Source organism: Rhipicephalus microplus, chromosome 5, assembly GCF_043290135.1.
Source record: "Rhipicephalus microplus isolate Deutch F79 chromosome 5, USDA_Rmic, whole genome shotgun sequence".
NCBI classification, from domain to species: Eukaryota; Metazoa; Arthropoda; class Arachnida; order Ixodida; family Ixodidae; genus Rhipicephalus; species Rhipicephalus microplus.
Genome location: NC_134704.1, coordinates 164,517,694 through 164,534,937, shown reverse-complemented (window position 1 = coordinate 164,534,937; position 17,244 = coordinate 164,517,694). Strand labels below are relative to the sequence as shown.

General features: G+C 41.5%; 2 non-coding genes across 2 annotated transcripts; one reads left to right on the top strand and one right to left on the bottom strand.

Moving 5' to 3' along the window:
- Window positions 1–11,734: 11,734 nt before the first annotated feature.
- Window positions 11,735–11,806, bottom strand: TRNAW-CCA (transfer RNA tryptophan (anticodon CCA)). Its single transcript has one exon. It is a non-coding gene; the product is annotated as a tRNA-Trp (tRNA).
- Window positions 11,807–15,843: 4,037 nt separating this feature from the next.
- On the top strand, window positions 15,844–15,915 carry TRNAW-CCA (transfer RNA tryptophan (anticodon CCA)). The gene has a single exon. It is a non-coding gene; the product is annotated as a tRNA-Trp (tRNA).
- Window positions 15,916–17,244: the final 1,329 nt, after the last annotated feature.

Here is a 17,244-nt window from a genome sequence, read left to right as displayed (position 1 = left end):
ACGTACCTCGGTAGGGGCCTATCGCTGCATACTTATGTGAATGAGGGTCCTGTTAGTGAAAGCAGGCATTGTTGATTTCGTAACTTGTTCATTCCCAACTGGACCTTCATTTGCACGAGTTGTCTGACTGATATTCAGGTGAACTTTTGTGCAATAAATTATACAGTTGGCAGTCTGTGCTTGCCCCATACTGTTGTTACTGGTGTTTCTTGTTACTTTGCACTGCTCATTACTGCTCACCTACAGAAACTAGCCTATCTTGCCGCTGTTTTGGACAAGATGCAGCTGGCAAGTGCGATTGTGTTCATAACTCTAAATTCTCAAGCAAAAATTATCGTTTCATATTCAGTTAGTTGCATTCATATCAGTACAATATAAGAAATCATTGATTAAACATGAATCCGTGTTCCTTCACATAATGCTCACAACTTTTATATCAAATTGAATGGTGTTTATAAAAAACATGGGTTTTAGCTAAACTTCATGCTCTTTTCTCGAACAGCTGACAAAACGCTATTGCATGCTTACTTGCCATGAATTGGACTGTGTTTGAAATACATTGCAATTCTTCACCGGACTGCCAGTACAGTTCACATTGGGGGAACAATTAATAACCATGGATTGAATAATTTAGAACGGAAAGAAAGAATCGGCAGGCCGGGCTACTTGATATTGGCATCCGTTTTGCTACCCAGCGCATTATCATGCAAACTTGCTATAGTGTGGTTATGCGTCTTGCATGTGTGTCTGTAAACCAAGAACTTTGGGTAGAACTATATTTGTCTTACAAATGGTTGCAGGACTGTGGAGACTGTAGGGCTAATTAGGAATGGTGGAATCCTTGGACATGTGTTCAACCTTGCTGCATCAGCTCCTTGGTGTTTTCACGGCATCTTTACAGATGTGTTGGGTGAGTAAAGCAAGCAGGTTTCCACACAAGGAAAAGTATAATATGGCAGCACCTCTTGTGCGTGCCTTACATCCCAAGTATATCAAATATTTATCTTGCCTTGTGGCCTGTAATTTTTAAAGAGACACTTCTTTTTGCTTTATATTTGAGTCTTGATGCTTCGACAGCAATGTATTTGTGTTTGACAGCAAGTGTTCTTGAACAAATAACTGATCTCAATAATGACAAAACACCCTTCATACTTGGTCCTTAGCATAAGCTAGCACTTATCTGTAGCATATTCAATTATTCATTTTTTGCTGGGATGATAATGGGCAAGTAGCAAAGGCAAGTTCAGATTGGAGTGGTCGGTGACGTCTGTTTAGGCTCTGCCATATTGCTTTGCAACCAGAGTTACTTGTGGCCACATATACAATGAAGCCACATGACGTGCATTCTAAATGAGATTACCATATCACATTTCACTGTATCTTAGTATGTGCCAAACAAATGGAGATATCATTAGCTTGCCACTATAAAGGGATCCTAAACCAACACAAGGTTGAAATTTAGTCGTGGTGTTGCAGCTGTGTATGACTCTACAATGGATACATAGCCGTGATAATTTGTCTATATGTTGTCGCAATAGTAATGTTACACACATTGTACGATACAAAAGAGGTCCTCGCTTATTTCGCTTTTTTTCGCTATGCTTCTTTCTTGTCTCTTCTTGCCATGTGCTCCTCCTCACTGTACAATGAGCAAGAGCATTGGGCATACAAACACGTATTTAAAAAAAAATGTTGTAAGGTGAGCACTGAGAAGCTGAACACTTCCAAAAGGCTCAAAGAGGTAAAGGTATTGTTTCTAGCTACTTTTTGGGCACCCATAGCTATTTGTGCTGCTGCAGTTAAAAAATAAGTTAAATGGTAAAAATTAATTGGAGATGGTTTGGCACCCATAATTGCAGTTACATACAGAACTAGGTTTCAATGCGTAAGCAAAATCTGTTTATTCTAAATCAATCCTAATGATATCTGAAATTCAGTAAATATTCACAGAAAAGCTCAGGAAAAGGCTAAGTGGTTGCCCCATGAATGTGAAGGAGATACCCTTCTTCTAAAAGGTCAATAGACAGTCTAGTAGTCTCGATATTACATGCGCTATAAAATATTCTGGTGTGGTGCTTTTCATGCATGTTATAATGAGAGGGGTTTTTAATAGAACTGTTGTCACTTTGCCCTGCATTGCTGAAATTGTTCACATAGTTATAATACATGAATCAATTTATGCCTTTTGATTTTATGCAAATGGTTTGCTAACCCAGTCGGTTTAACTTGATTTGGATAAAATCATAAATGCTCTAAAATTTTTTTTACTATACAGCAGGTTTATTTTTAAAATACACGACCATTGATGTGAACGCAGTTGGTGGCGTGCTTGATTAATCCTTCACTATCACCACTATAACTACACCTGCTACAGTGCATAGTGTGACAAAAGTAATGGTACCTAACATTACTGGCAGCATACACTTTTATGTCTCAAAATAGGTTAAAAAGCCTGGTAAAAATGTGTGTACGTTTTTTTTTCGCTCCAACTAAATATTCTGGTCTACTCAAAGTAGCTTCCACTCTTTTAAGTTCCTCGAACTTTTAGGTGTTCAAAAGAAGTATCAGTGCCATATACTTTCTTTGTCAGCCTACTCACCACTCTAATAATGAGAATTACCCGACAACATTACCCAGTAAAATAAAGAGATGTTATAAAAAGTAATGTAAATTCAATTGTCAAAAAACGTTGCCAAGTTACGTTTTTGTTCACTTTTCTTTTCACAATTTTGTTAAAGTTACTTTTGATAACATCTCCTATTGTTTGTTTGGCATCCCGGCTGCAGCGGCTGCATTTCCGATGGAGGCGGAAATGTTGTAGGCCCGTGTGCTCAGATTTGGGTGCACGTTAAAGAACCCCAGGTGGTCTAAATTTCCGGAGCCCTCCACTACGGCGTCTCTCATAATCATATAGTGGTTTTGGGACGTTAAACCCCACATATCAATCAGTTTGTTTGGCATCATTTTCTGCTAGTTCTCTTTATAATGTGTTCAACAAAGACAAGAAACCCTTAAATTTATAGTTCTGTCCTTTACTCATGAATCTGAAACAGTGAATCTCAGTAATCTTAGCAGTGTGTGACTTGTTTTTTTTTTGATCAGTTGTGCATGTGTTCAAGTACATGCATTTAGGTGGGAGGGTGAACTATTGCCTCCTCCTGTGACTAGCAGATTTTCTGAAAACGGACAGATGCATAATGCTGCCAAAGAAGTATAGGGATATTGGAAGTAATCGTAACGTAATTGCAATCGTAATGTAATTGCCAGTAGGCAAAAAAAGGTGTCCCACATTCGCCATAATGGTAACAGGCAGCGCTGACTGACTGTTCCATGTATAAATGCACATATATACCGTACAAAATGGAAGAGCGATAGCCGCCATGGTAGCTCAGTTGATAGAGCATCGGACATGTTATTCGAAGTTCGCAGGCTCGGTCCCTGTACAGGGCAGGCTATCTTTTTTTTCCTGCCCCGCCACGGTGGTCTATTGGCTAAGGTACTCGGCTGCTGACCCGCAGGTCGCGGGTTTGAATCCCGGCTGTGGCGGCTGCATTTCCGATGGAGGCGGAAATGTTGTAGGCCCGTGTACTCAGATTTGGGTGCACGGTAAAGAACCCCAGGTGGTCAAAATTTCCGGAGCCCTCCACTACGACGTCTCTCATAATCATATGGTGGTTTTGGGACGTTAAACCCCACAAATCAATCAATATCTTGTTTTCCTTCTACTTTTCTTTCTTCACAATTACAACACTTCTATTCTTCTTGAAGATTTTCTGGTGTAAAAGAGGTAGCTTATAATCTGAAGAGGCAAACAGAATGTGCCAGTGTACGAGTTAGCTCTTGTAGTGGTTACAAGTAAGATATGTTTTGAAGAATAAATCATTCTGCCACTTGCCTAAAGAATGGCTACAGGACATGGCGCTGGATGCACTTTGTTATTTTTGAATCAAGCTATCTTGTATTCTATTTTTATAAATTACATGGGATACACATGACGGTATCACACACTTTAATGCCACTAAGATTATGTAGCGAACAATGTATTAAATGCGAAATTGCATAAGGATAAGGTGAAAACTGCACCCTCAACGAGAATGTACAGAAAGCACAGGGTGCAGGCGTCATTCCGTATGCCCATGCTTTTCAAGTGCGAGCTGTTTTCACCTAGTTCTGACCAACTAACTAGATTGAGATGTGTTGTTAGAGTGCAAGAGGATGCTCCACGGGAAACTAGGTTTGTCTCAAAGTCTGTGTGTGTCTTTCAACCTATATGGTGCCCGGTTCAAGAGTTCATGCAGACCAGATCGTGTAAAACAGGACCGTGCAAAATGGACCGTGTAAATAAAATAAAATGGACCATGTAAATAAACAGGATTGTGTAAAATGTCGTTTTCGCGTGCAACTGTAGTTGTGGTTGTGCTGAATGACCTTTCTTTATATACACTACATAACAAACTTGCTTCTTTAGAGTCGAGTGCATCTTCGGATCGATTGTAAATGTTTGCATATGCGAGGCCTTAAGTTTTATAAGAAATTCCTCAGTTGGCCACGAGGAAATGTGTGTTCAGCAAAAATTTGTATATCATTATATACAACTCTTAAAGCCTCGTCTACAACTTTGTGTAGGTTGACCTTGAGCAGAAAACGAGGAGCGGCAGCAGCCCCCAGAAAAGAGCAAGCACCCTCCAAGCTCCCGAAGCTCTCTTCGACAGGAACAGCAAGGTCACTGTGTGGCATTGAAAACCATTGCAAAGAGTGCCTTATCAGTACACTGTGCTGCTCTTTCATCGCAGAAGACGAAGTTGACCACTCCAGAGGAACTTCACGCTGTGTATTGTGAGTGCTTCAGTGGTTTTGTTTTTGTCCAGCCAGCAGTTATAAAATCATGTGTCAGATTCAGCCAGGATGGCTAGAGGGAGTCGGGCAGGCATGTTTGGACATTTGTCTAGCCAAGTAGTGCCAATTTTCGCACTGGTCCTGTTGGAGGTACTGCCAGAATCACAGAAGCTACGTCACCTCTCTAAATGTACAGATGTGTCGGGGAAGATTAGCTGCATTAGGTTTTTCTATAACTGATAGCTGCCAACATTCTTCATTATACAGGAGTTTTGTTCCTCACTTATGGGTGTAAAGCCCTCTACAGAAAAGATGCAACACGTCTACTTCCAGAAGACTCCAAGGCCCTATTTGTAGGTTTTTTCGGCTTGTATCATAAGCACCTCGTTTGGGGTACATAAACATTTTATAAACATGTACAGCGAAAATTTTGGGTGGCTGGTCGTTTTGTCGTTATCTTGTTCCTCGCAGTATTCTTAAGCATGTTGTGCATTACGTTGTCAATCTGGTTCATGTGCATAGAAGACATTACGAAGTTTCAGGCTACAGTATAAAAAGCCTGGAAGCAAGCTATCAATAATTTTTTAACAGAGTTGCTTAATCTGATACATGATACATCACTAAATATTCGTGCGTATTCATCAATGTAAGCTCGTCTTAGTGTTATCCAAAATGAAGATGTGAGTCGACAGATGGAAACATCTAGTGGGGTAATCAGGGTGAACAGTAGAAGTGCTTTAGACAGGCTGGCCGATGTTGCGATAGGAGGACCTATTTTTTAGAAGTCACCTTGTCATCCTTGGCGTGTTAGTTTAATTGGGGTCCGTAATGACATCATCTTTTGGTATAGGCGTGTGTGCCTGTTAAAAATGTTTGTCTGAAAAAAAAATCTATAACGCAGAAGAGTGCAGCCCTTGCTTCTTTTCAAGTTAGGTTGCGCTGATACAAAGTGTCCTCCTGTCGGAGGTTGGGGATAAGGGAAGCAAAAAAAAGATAAATGATAGAAAAGAAGAAAATGAAGAAAGAAAAGGGGAATGCAAAGTAAAAGTAGTGCTACACTGCTACTGCTTTGCATCCCCCCTTTTCTTTTTCTCCCTTGTTTTCTTTCTTCACCTTTTTTGTTACATTTGCATTGTCCCATCTAGTGCATGAATCAATGACACATGGCTTTGCTATAGCAAAGATGCCTATGTGGTGTTGGATTGAATAGTGCATTGTACTTCATTTAGTTAATAACAGACTGATCAGTCTTGCAATAAGTGCTTCCTGTCTATCACCACACATGTTCAATTGAAAAGTTTGTGCTTGGCTCTTAGTATGCTGGTATATAGCTTGTGTCTTGGACTACTCAAAATGAATGTTATTTTGCTGCTGTTTATGGTAATGAATTTATCCAACATGAAAATATCTTGCCTTGTGAACTTTGCCGGACCTGCCTTTCTTTTTCTTTCCTATGCAGGCATTGTTTGTGAGGGAGGCAGTAACAGAGAGGTGATAGCTTGAGCTTCGGAAGAATAAATGCTGGCAGTGAGGCAATTACGCATCAAACATCCCAGCCATTTTGCCAACCGTCCTAAATGTGTTTTTTGAAAAAAAAATTTTTTTTGCTCGTTTACTGTCTTTTATCTGAAAACAGCAAAATGCTAAAGTATATCGCAGAGAACAAAATATTAGGCCACGTTGGTGCCTTCTGGACTTCCCAGGATGCCATCTGGGTGTTGTTTGTAAAAAGTAAAGTGTTTCAAAAATACTGCCTCTTCTACACAAAATTCGGTCTTGGTATTAAATAAAGGTGATTGTGTGTAGTGCATGAAGCTCAGTAATATTAGTGCAATTTTTTCGCCACATCAAAAGCAAGGAAGCAGTTCTCTCTATATGGCAAGTTATATGATTACACTTTGTCTTAAAGTAGAAATGAATTTTTGAAGTTTTCTTATGATGGCTGTTTTCTGCATTTGATGTACAACAGCTTCCGTTCGGAAGTTCCCCATGGCCCTCAATAGGAGACTTCAAAAATCATTTTCCTCATTTAAACAAAAATTGTAATAATAACACTTGCCATGTAACAAGAACTGTTTATTTGCTTTCAACTTACATATAAAAGTAATTTTTAATTAGACAAACACACAGCTCAAATTGCATCTCAATATGGACAAAAACGATTATATAGTGATATTTGTATTCTGGACCTAACATTATTTTTTTTCGTAAAATATAACTTCTGTGCAGTGAGTATTTGTGGCTCAAATATCCATACAAAATGCAGTATTGCCATACAAGAAATGCAAACGATAAACAGTTTGGCTGAATTCTTCAAAGCCTATGTAGCAGAAAAATTGCACTAATGTTACTTGACTTCAAATACTTTAAGAAGCATCTTTACTTAATATGTAGATCCAATTTGATATGGCAAGAAAAAGCGGTACTTTGAAAATTTTCTCACAAATAACACCCGCACGACTTTTCTGCGAAATTCTGAAGCTACCCACGTGACCACTAGTCTTTTCTCTTCAAAACATTTCTGCAAATAACTATTTTCAGAAGAGTAAATTACCATCATTTTTTAAACTATACATCTGTGATGGTCGCCAGGCGGTATGGTTTGTATGTTTGGTGTAGAATAGCCCAGTGCAAAAAACAACAAATGGCTGAGCATCCTTTGACGCTCGGGCAATTTCGAAAGCATTTGTTTGTTAGCAGCAATTCAGTTAAGCCCTTGTCTTTATGCTTAGGCCCAGAAACAAAACACAAGTAACTAAAGTAGTCCTAAGAGTCATGTAGTCTCACTGTTTCACGGCTTGTGGAGCCTAATTTAGTGCAAGCTTCACCATTTAAAAAAAATTCAGATTCAACCAACAGGTTTTGGAGGCACAGTGCATTTTCAGCTAACTTGTTTCACACCAGTTACTTAGATAAAAAGCGGAAAGTAGAGGTAAAAATACCATTTTAAAGGCATTGTAGGTAATAACAAAAAGGACTGCTTTCTTTTTTTGTGTGGTGTTTTGCCTGAACGCTGTGCTTTTTGTGGTATAGTTCATTGTCTAGTGAACATAGGCCTTAAAAACTAACATTAGCCATGTTGAGGTCGATTTCTTGGTTATAGTCATAGTAGCCATATAAATAATTATGACTTCAAACTTGATTGTTCTTTTGAAGATTTTTTACTTGCATAATGATATTTGAGAGTCTTAGTCAATTTTGTTATAAGAAAACGTGATGTCATAATAGGGTCACTTTTTGTAGAGTCGTTCAGTTCTACCTTACCTTTTACATTCCTAATAGAGCAGTTATTTTCAATATCGGTATTTAAAATAGAATGAGCATGCTGTATGTAGTAAGGTGTAAGCACTTACAGATAGCACATGCACCCAACTTTTCTGTTGGCAGTTTATTTCTGTTATTCTTGTTTTATATGTGGGGTTTCACGTCCGAAAACCACTATATGATTATGAGAGGCGCCGTAGTGGAGGGCACTAGAAACTTCGACCACTTGGGGTTCTTTACTGTACACCCAAATCTGAGCACACGTGCCTACAGCATTTCTGCCTCCATCGGAAATGGAGCCGGGGTTTGATACCGCGACATGCGGGTCAGCAGCCGAATTTCTGTTACTCTTGCTCCCCTATATGTGTGCAGTTCGGCTATAGTTATCTGGCTTGCACAGATTTTTATAGGCACCTGCCTGGTCCTGCTTGCTTTCTTGGTGATTTTCACCTTCATAAGTTGCATAGGTTTAACTCTCAAAATTATTCAAGATGCCAATTTTGTGCACAAACTGTATAGTATAAAGGCAGCAGATGTACATGCACACACTATTAAATGAACATTGAGAGCTTTCACTTGCAGTTCCTAAAGTTTTACTGTGCAGGAAGCGTTTAAATTATAATTTCATAAGGACATATTAATCGATTATCTCTACCATTGAAAATCGTGGCAACATAATTATTTTCACTGTGATAAGCATGCTGTTTTTTTGATGTGGCAGAACTAATTTATACACTCATTCCTTCTATTATTCACATATGCATAACATGAAGGATTGCGTGCCTTAAATTTTCAGTTTCATTCTGTGTGTTATATTTCTTGTGCATGTAAACTATTGTGCTAACATGTGTCTCTGACATTATTTGTGCTAATTATTTCATTTCCAGGTGCCTATGAAGGGCACATAAGTTCTATCGCAGTGACCTTTGAAATTTACAGTGGTGCCGGAGCCTCAAGCAGCATTTCGCCGATCTCCACAATGCAATCATGAGATAAACACAGCGCCACACTTTCACATTTAGTGCTATGATTATTATTTATGTTTAAACATTCCGTTCTAAAATTGCTGTTACATTGTGCCACCATCCTGTGGCTTAGGTGGAGCTTGTGAAATTGCGGTGCAGTCACCTCATTTGTGTACGATCAACACTGCAATATCACTATTCACAGCTGGAGCATACAGACAAATAAAAAAACATATTGATTGTAGCAGGGCTGATGTGTATAATAATGCTTCTCTATTGATAATAATAACCTTTCAAGTTCTTCAAGTCTTGCATAGAACACTGCATTAATGTGTTGCAATGTAACCACCATGTATGATCGCTAGCATGTTAATTTAGTAGTTTTGTAATGTATTTTATTCAAAAGGTGATTTTGCTTCCGCATCACGATAATTAGTAAGACGCCGATGCTCCAATCCCTCACCATGCACATTTAGGAAATATTGTGATTTGTACACAGTATTGCATTTACTCAAGATGTGGACGTCTATTCAATATACACATTATATTGCTTTGCACTAGATTCAGACGTAACATGCACACATTTCAGTAATTTCCGCATGATACGTCTTTCCATAAGATGCGAAGTCCGCATCATACGTCTTATGCGGAGTCCGCATCATACGTCTTCCATATTCCAATAATTCCGTATGTGAGGTCTCCGCATCTTACGGAACGTTTCAGTAGGGTAGACAGATGAAAATAATAAAAAAGAAAATTTGACCCGGACGTCATGCGAACACGCAACTTTCTGATCTGGTGTCAGACGAGCTACTGTGTCGCCACCGAGTCCACTGAGCGCAGGCGTTCGCACACACGCGGTAACATGTTTTGCTCGGCCTTCTGTCGATGAAGCACACGTAAAGAGACCAGTCATTGTAGAATGACAAATGGGTAGATAGACAGATAAAAATAACAAAAAAAAGAATTTGACCCGCACAAGGCTCGAACACGCAACCTTCTGATCTGGAGTATGACGCGCTAAAGTTGCGCCACCGAGTCCGCTTAAGGTAGCCGTTCGCACACACGCGGAAGCATGTTTTGCTCGGCCTTCTGTCGATGAAGCACAGGTAAAGAGACAAGTCATTGTAGACAGACAAATAGGTAGATAAACAGATAGATGAAAATAATAAAAAAAGAGAATTTGACTCGAACGTGATTCGAACTCGCAACCTTCTGATCTGGAGTCAGACGTGCTATCGTGTCGCCGCCACGTCCGTTCAGGGTAGACGTTCGCACACACGTGGTAGCATGTTTCGCTCGGCCTTCTGTCGATGAAGCACAGCTAAAGAGAAGAGTCATTGTAGACAGACAAATAAGTAGATATACAGATATTGAAAATAGTAAAAAAGAGAACTTGACCAGGACGTGATTCGAACCCGTAACCTTCTGATCTGGAGTCAGAGTGCTGCCGTGTCGCCACCGAGTCCACTTAGTGTAGCCGTTCACACTCACGCGGTAGCATGTTTTGTTCGTCCTTCTGTCGATGCAGCACAGGTGAAGAGACAAGTCACGTAGACAGACAAATAAGTAGATTGACAGATGAAAATGATAAAAAAGAGAATTTGACCCGGACGTGATTCGAACACGCATCCTTCTGATCTGGCGTCAGACGGACTACCGTTGCGCCACCGAGTCCATTTAGGGTAGCCGTTCGCACACACGCGGTAGCATGTTTCGCTCGGCCTTCTGTCAATGAAGCACAGGTAAAGGGACAAGTCATTGCAGACAGACAAATAAGTAGATAGACAGATAGTTGAAAATAATAAAGAAGAGAATTTGACCCAGACGTGATTCGAACACGCAACCTTCTGATCTAGAGTTAGACGCGCTACCGTTGCGCCACCGTGTCCGCTTAGGGTAGCCGTTCGCACACACGCGGTAGCATGTTTTGGTCGGCCTTCTGTCGAGGAAACACAGGTAAAGAGACAAGTCATTGCAGACAGACAAATAAGTAGATAGACAGATAGTTGAAAATAATAAAAAAGAGAATTTGACCCAGACGTGACTCGAACACGCCACCATGTGATCTGGAGTCAGACGTGCTACTGTATCGCCACCGAGTCCACTTAGTGTAGCCGTTCGCACACACGCGGTGGCATGTTTTGCTCGGCCTTCTGTCGATGAACACAGGTAAAGGGACAAGTCATTGCAGACAGACAAATAAGTAGATAGACAGATAGTTGAAAATAATAAAGAAGAGAATTCGACCCAGACGTGATTCGACCACGAGACCTTCTGATCTGGAGTCAGACGTGCTACCGTGTCGCCACCGAGTCCACTTAGTGTAGCCGTTCGCACACACAGGGTAGCATGTTTTGTTCGGCCTTCTGTCGATGCAGCACAGATAAAGAGACAAGTCATTGTAGACAGACAAATAAGTAGATAGACAGATGAAAAATGAAAAAAGAGCATTTGACCCGGACGTGACTCGAACACGCAACCTTCTCATCTGGAGTCAGACGTGGTACCCTTGCGCCACTGAGTCCGCTTAGGGTAGCCGTTCGCACACACACGGTAGCATGTTTTGCTCGGCCTTCTGTCGATGAAGCACAGGTAACGAGACAAGTTATTGTAGATCGACAAATAAGTAGATAGACAGATAGTTGAAAATAATAAAGAAGATAATTTGACCCAGACGTGATTCGAACACGCAACCTTCTGATCTGGAGTCAGACGCGCTACCGTTGCGCCACCGTGTCCGCTTAGGGTAGCCGTGCGCACACACGCGGTAGCATGTTTTGGTCGGCCTTCTGTCGATGAAACACAGGTAAAGAGACAAGTCATTGTAGACAGACAAATAAGTAGATAGACAGATAGTTGAAAATAATAAATAAGAGAATTTGACCCAGACGTGATTCGAACACGCAACCATGTGATTTGGAGTCAGACGTGCTACTGTATCGCCACCGAGTCCACTTAGTGAAGGCGTTCGCACACACGCGGTAGCATGTTTTGCTCGGCCTTCTGTCGATGAAGCACAGGTAAAGAGACAAGTCATTGTAGACAGACAAATAAGTAGATAGACAGATGAAAATAATAAAAATAGAAGTAAAAATAGAAGCAATTGGAAGATCAGTTTCAATAAAACGCACTAACCTGAAAAAAGAAAGACAACTGCAATGTGAGCTTGATTGTTTGCTATGTCAAGAATGCGCGCAACCAGGAGAGCGCAGTAAAGAAATAAGAAGAGTGAAGCAAGAATTAGAAGCCGTAGATACGGAAAGGTACAGAGGAGCGGTGGTACGCGCACGCGCAGAAAGATTATGGTGTGGCGAGGTTCCCACAAAACGTGCCGTCACAGATGAAAAGAGCTACGCGACAAGAAACGAGATAAGGGCGATAGAACACAAAAATGAAGTCACCACAGATAAAACCGAGATTGAGCGCGCGGTGTGGAATATTTCCAAGAACTGTTGCGAGGCGTCAGAGCGGACACGAGTACCTATAGTCGGCGTTTCTTGTCACTTATGCCGAAGTTTGAGGATGACGTAAAAGCGAGATTAGAAACACCCATCTCGGTCAGAGAAATCGAAATTACCATTGAAAAAATGAAAAACGGTAAAACACCTGGTCCAGATGGACTAGGTGTACCATTCTATAAGAAATTTAAAAATCTTGTGGCAGAAGCTTTGTGGAATGTGTTCGATGAGGCATACGAGAGGAAAGAGTTGCCAATATCTTTTCGGAGAACACACATCGTGTTAATCTCAAAAACTGAAGATCCCAGGAAACAGCTGTCCGTCACATCCTACAGACCCATAACCCTAGCGAATGTTGACTACAAAATATTCATGGGTGTTTTGGCCAGGCGAATTCAAACAGTGATTAAAAAAATAGTCGGACCACATCAGACTTGTGGCATAAAAGGCAGAACAATTATGACGAACATTCATATAGCCCGAAATATGTTAGAATGCTGCGATGAGTTTGACGGTAAAGTAGCTATGCTACAAATCGATCTCGAGAAGGCATTTGACCGCGTGAACCTTGACATACTTTTCAGCATTCTTGACTATGTCAATATAGGGTCTGTGGTGTTGGAAGGGGTCCGAATGGCGTACACGGGATGCACTACAAAAATTGTAATAAACAAACAGCTTAGTGATAATATACAAGTCTTATCGAGTGTAAAACAAGGATGCCCTGCATCAGCACTGCTTTTTGCTATCTATTTAGAACCTCTATGCCAGAAAGTGATACAGAATGATCAGGTGCGGGGGTTTCATTTGATGTCTGCAGAGGTCAAAATACTTAGTTACGCCGACGATATTGCTGTGTTCTGCGAAGATCGGGAGAGTATTAGAGAAGCACTAAACGATGTGAAATTCTTCTGTGATTGCACTGATAGTAGAGTCAACTGGAGTAAATGTCTTGGAATATGGCACGGAAATTGGCAGAATACACCATCAATAATTGAAAGCATTACATGGAAGGTTATACCTGACAAGTACTTAGGGCTACCTCTCCAACACTACAGAGACACAACAGAATATTGGAAACAAGAGGCAGAACAACTAAGAGACAAGACAAAAACGTGGGGTGGGCGCGATTTCTTAATGTTTACGAGGTCAACAGTGAGCAACATATTTCTTATTTCACGAGTATGGTATGTTTTACAAGTGCTATTCATGTCACGTGTTGCTGTACGAAAGCTACACAGAGTGATCGCAGTGTTTATCTGGGCGTCCACGTGGGAAAGGACAAGCCGAACGAATCTGTTCCGTTCTGTGAAAAGTGGGGGGCTTGGTCTTGTACACTTGTTCCTGAGACAGATAGTATCTAGGTTTGTTTTTTTACGAGATCAAGATGATCGTTTTTTGAGAACGTTGATACATGTGCGGCTGTCCCATTTTTTGCCTGATTTCATTGTAACCACTGTCAATGGGGTGACAAAAAGACCTAAGGGGTACATGAAAGAAGTGATTGCTGCTGTGGAAATATTGAGAGTGCGATTTTCGATGGAGTATCTCTCTAGGGTTTCGCGAAAGAGACTGTACAAGGACCTTGTAGAAACCATGTTGCCAGAGCCTCTGTATAGAACATTGTACCCTAATGGGCCCGGGGATGACGTCTTGAAAAGAGTGAAGAAGATGCCAATTAGACCATCAATGAAGACATTCTTTTTCAAACTTCACAGCGGCACACTCCCTACCAATCCATGGCTCCGAGAAAAAGGAATATTCGTCCCGTCAGTTGATTGCATTATCTGCAGAAAACTCGAGACAGTTGACCACATCTTTCTAGACTGTACCGATGCAGTCTTTCTCTGGGACATCCTTCAAAGGACCCTGAAGAACGACCTGCCAGTTACACAGTATGGCATCCGTTTTTTGCCAGTCATAAAAGTAGGCGGTGTGCCCTACGATGTGTTCATGGTATTGGTTCTTCACAGTGTGTGGCGAACACGGATGGCAGTGCGAAACGTAGACGTGAATCCCCGGCCCGCTCGAGAGTACTTCATAGAAAGTGTACAGTATTTGATGACTGCATACGAGGCACAAGATAAGCCAGAGTGGTTGCCATGTTTAGATAAGTTGGTGGGCATAAAGCGTCTGCCTTTTAACCCCCATGTGCTGGAAGATGTGACAGCACTTTTACACGTGACACTGCACTGTATTCTTATATTGATTTGTACTGTTTGCGAAGCAGGCAATAAAGAAAAAAAACAGACGTGGTGGCGACACGGTAGCACGTCTGACTCCAGATCAGAAGGTTGCGAGTTTGAATCACGTTCGGGTCAAATTCTCTTTTTTTATTATTTTCATCTATCTGTTTATCTACCTATTTGTCTGTCTACATTGACTTGACTCTTTACCTGTGCTTCATCGACTCAAGGCCGAGCAAAACATGCTACCGCGTGTGTGCGAACGGCTAGACTAAGTGGACTGGGTGGCGACATGGTAGCATGTCTGACTCCAGATCAGAAGGTTGCGTGTTCGAATCACGTCCGGGTCAAGTTCTCTTTTTTATTTTTTTCATCTATCTGTCTAGCTACTTATTTGTCTGTCTACATTGAGTTGTCTCTTTACCCGTGCTTCATCGACAGGAGGCCGAACAAAACATGCTACCGCGTGTGTGCGAAGGGCTACCCTATAAACGGACTCAGTGGTGCAACGGTACCACGGCTGACTCAAGATCAGAAGGGTGTGTGTTCGAATCACGTCCGGGTTAAATTCTCTTTTTATTATTTTCATCTATCTGTCTATCTACTCTTTTGTCTGGCTACAATGACTTGTCTCTTTACCTGGGATTCATCGACAGAAGGCCGAGAAAAACATGCTACCACGTGTGTACGAACAGCTACACTAAGCGGACTCTGTGGTGAACCGGTAGCGCGTCTGACACCAGATCAGAAAGTTGCGTGTTCGAATGACGTCCGGATCAAATTCTCTTTTTTATTATTTTCATCTGTCTATCTACTTATTTGTCTGTCAACAATGACTTGTCTCTTTACCTGTGTTTCATCGACAGAAGGCCGAGCAAAACATGCTACCGCGTGTGTGCGAAGAGAAACCCTATAAGCGGACTTGGTGGCGCAACGGCACCACCTCTGACTCCAGATCAGAAGGTTGTGTGTTCGAATCACGTTTGAGTCAAACTTTCTTTTCATTATTTTCATCTATCTGAATATCTACTTAGTTGTCTGTCTACAATTACTTGTTCTTTATTTGGGATTCATCGACAGAAGGCCGAGCAAAACATGCTACCACGTTTGTGCGAACGGCTACCCTAAGCGGACTCGTTGGCGCAACGGTAGCGCGTCTGACTCCAGATCAGAAGGTCGCGTGTTCGAATCACGTCTGTGTCAAACTCTCTTTTAATTTTTTCATCTATCGTTTCTTCTACTTATTTGTCAATCTACAATGACTTGTCTCTTTACCTGTGCTTCATCGACAGAAGGCCGAGCAAAACATGCTACGGCGTGTGTGCGACCGGCTACACTAAGTGGACTTGATGGCGAAACGGTAGCACGACTGACTCCAGATCAGAAGTTCGCGTGTTCGAATCACGTCCGTGTTAAGTTCTTTTTTTTTATTATTTTCATCTATCTGTCTATCTACTTATTTGTCTGTCTACAATGACTTGTCACTTCACCTGTGCTTCATCGATAGAAGGCCGAGCAAAACATGCTACCAAGTTTGTGCGAACAGCCGCCCTAAGCGGACTCGGTGGCGAACTAGTAGCGCGTCCGACTCCAGATCAGAAGGTTGCGTGTTCGAGTCACCTCCGGGTCAAATTATCTTTTTTAATATTCTCATCTCTCTATCTGCTTAATTGTCTGTCTACAATGACTTGTCTCTTTATCTGTGCTGCATCGACAGAAGGCCGAGCAAAACATGCTACCACGTGTGTGCGAACGGCTACACTAAGTGGACTCGGTGGCGACACGATAGCACGTCTGACTCCAGATCAGAAGGTCTCGTGTTCGAATCAAGTCCGGGTCAAGTTCTCTTTTTTTACTATTTTCATCTATCTGTCTATCTACTTATTTGTCTGTCTACAGTGACTCTTCTCTTAAGCTGTGCTACATCGACAGAAGGCCAGGCAAAACATGCCACCACGTGTGTGAAACGGCTACCCTAAGCAGACTCGGTGGCGAACTGATAGCGCGTCCGACTCCAGATCAGAAGGTAGCGTGCTCGAATCACGTCTGGGTGAAATTCTTTCTTTTATTATTTTCAACTATCTGTCTATCTACTTATTTGTCTGTCTACAATGATTTGTCTCTTTACCTGGGATTCATCGACAGAAGGCCGAGAAAAACATGCTACCACGTGTGTACGAACGGCTACACTAAGCGGACTCTGTGGCGAACCGGTAGCGCGTCTGACACCAGATCAGAAAGTTGCGTGTTCGAATGACGTCCGGATCAAATTCTCTTTTTTATTATTTTTATCTGTCTATCTACTTATTTGTCTGTCTACAATGACTTGTCTCTTTACCTGTATTTCATCGACAGAAGGCCGAGCAAAACATGCTACCGCGTGTGTGCGAAGGGAAACCCTATAAGCGGACTTGGTGGCGCAACGGTACCACGTCTGACTCCAGATCAGAACGTTGTGTGTTCGAATCACGTTTGAGTCAAATTTTCTTTTTATTATTTTCATCTATATGAATATCTACTTATTTGTCTGTC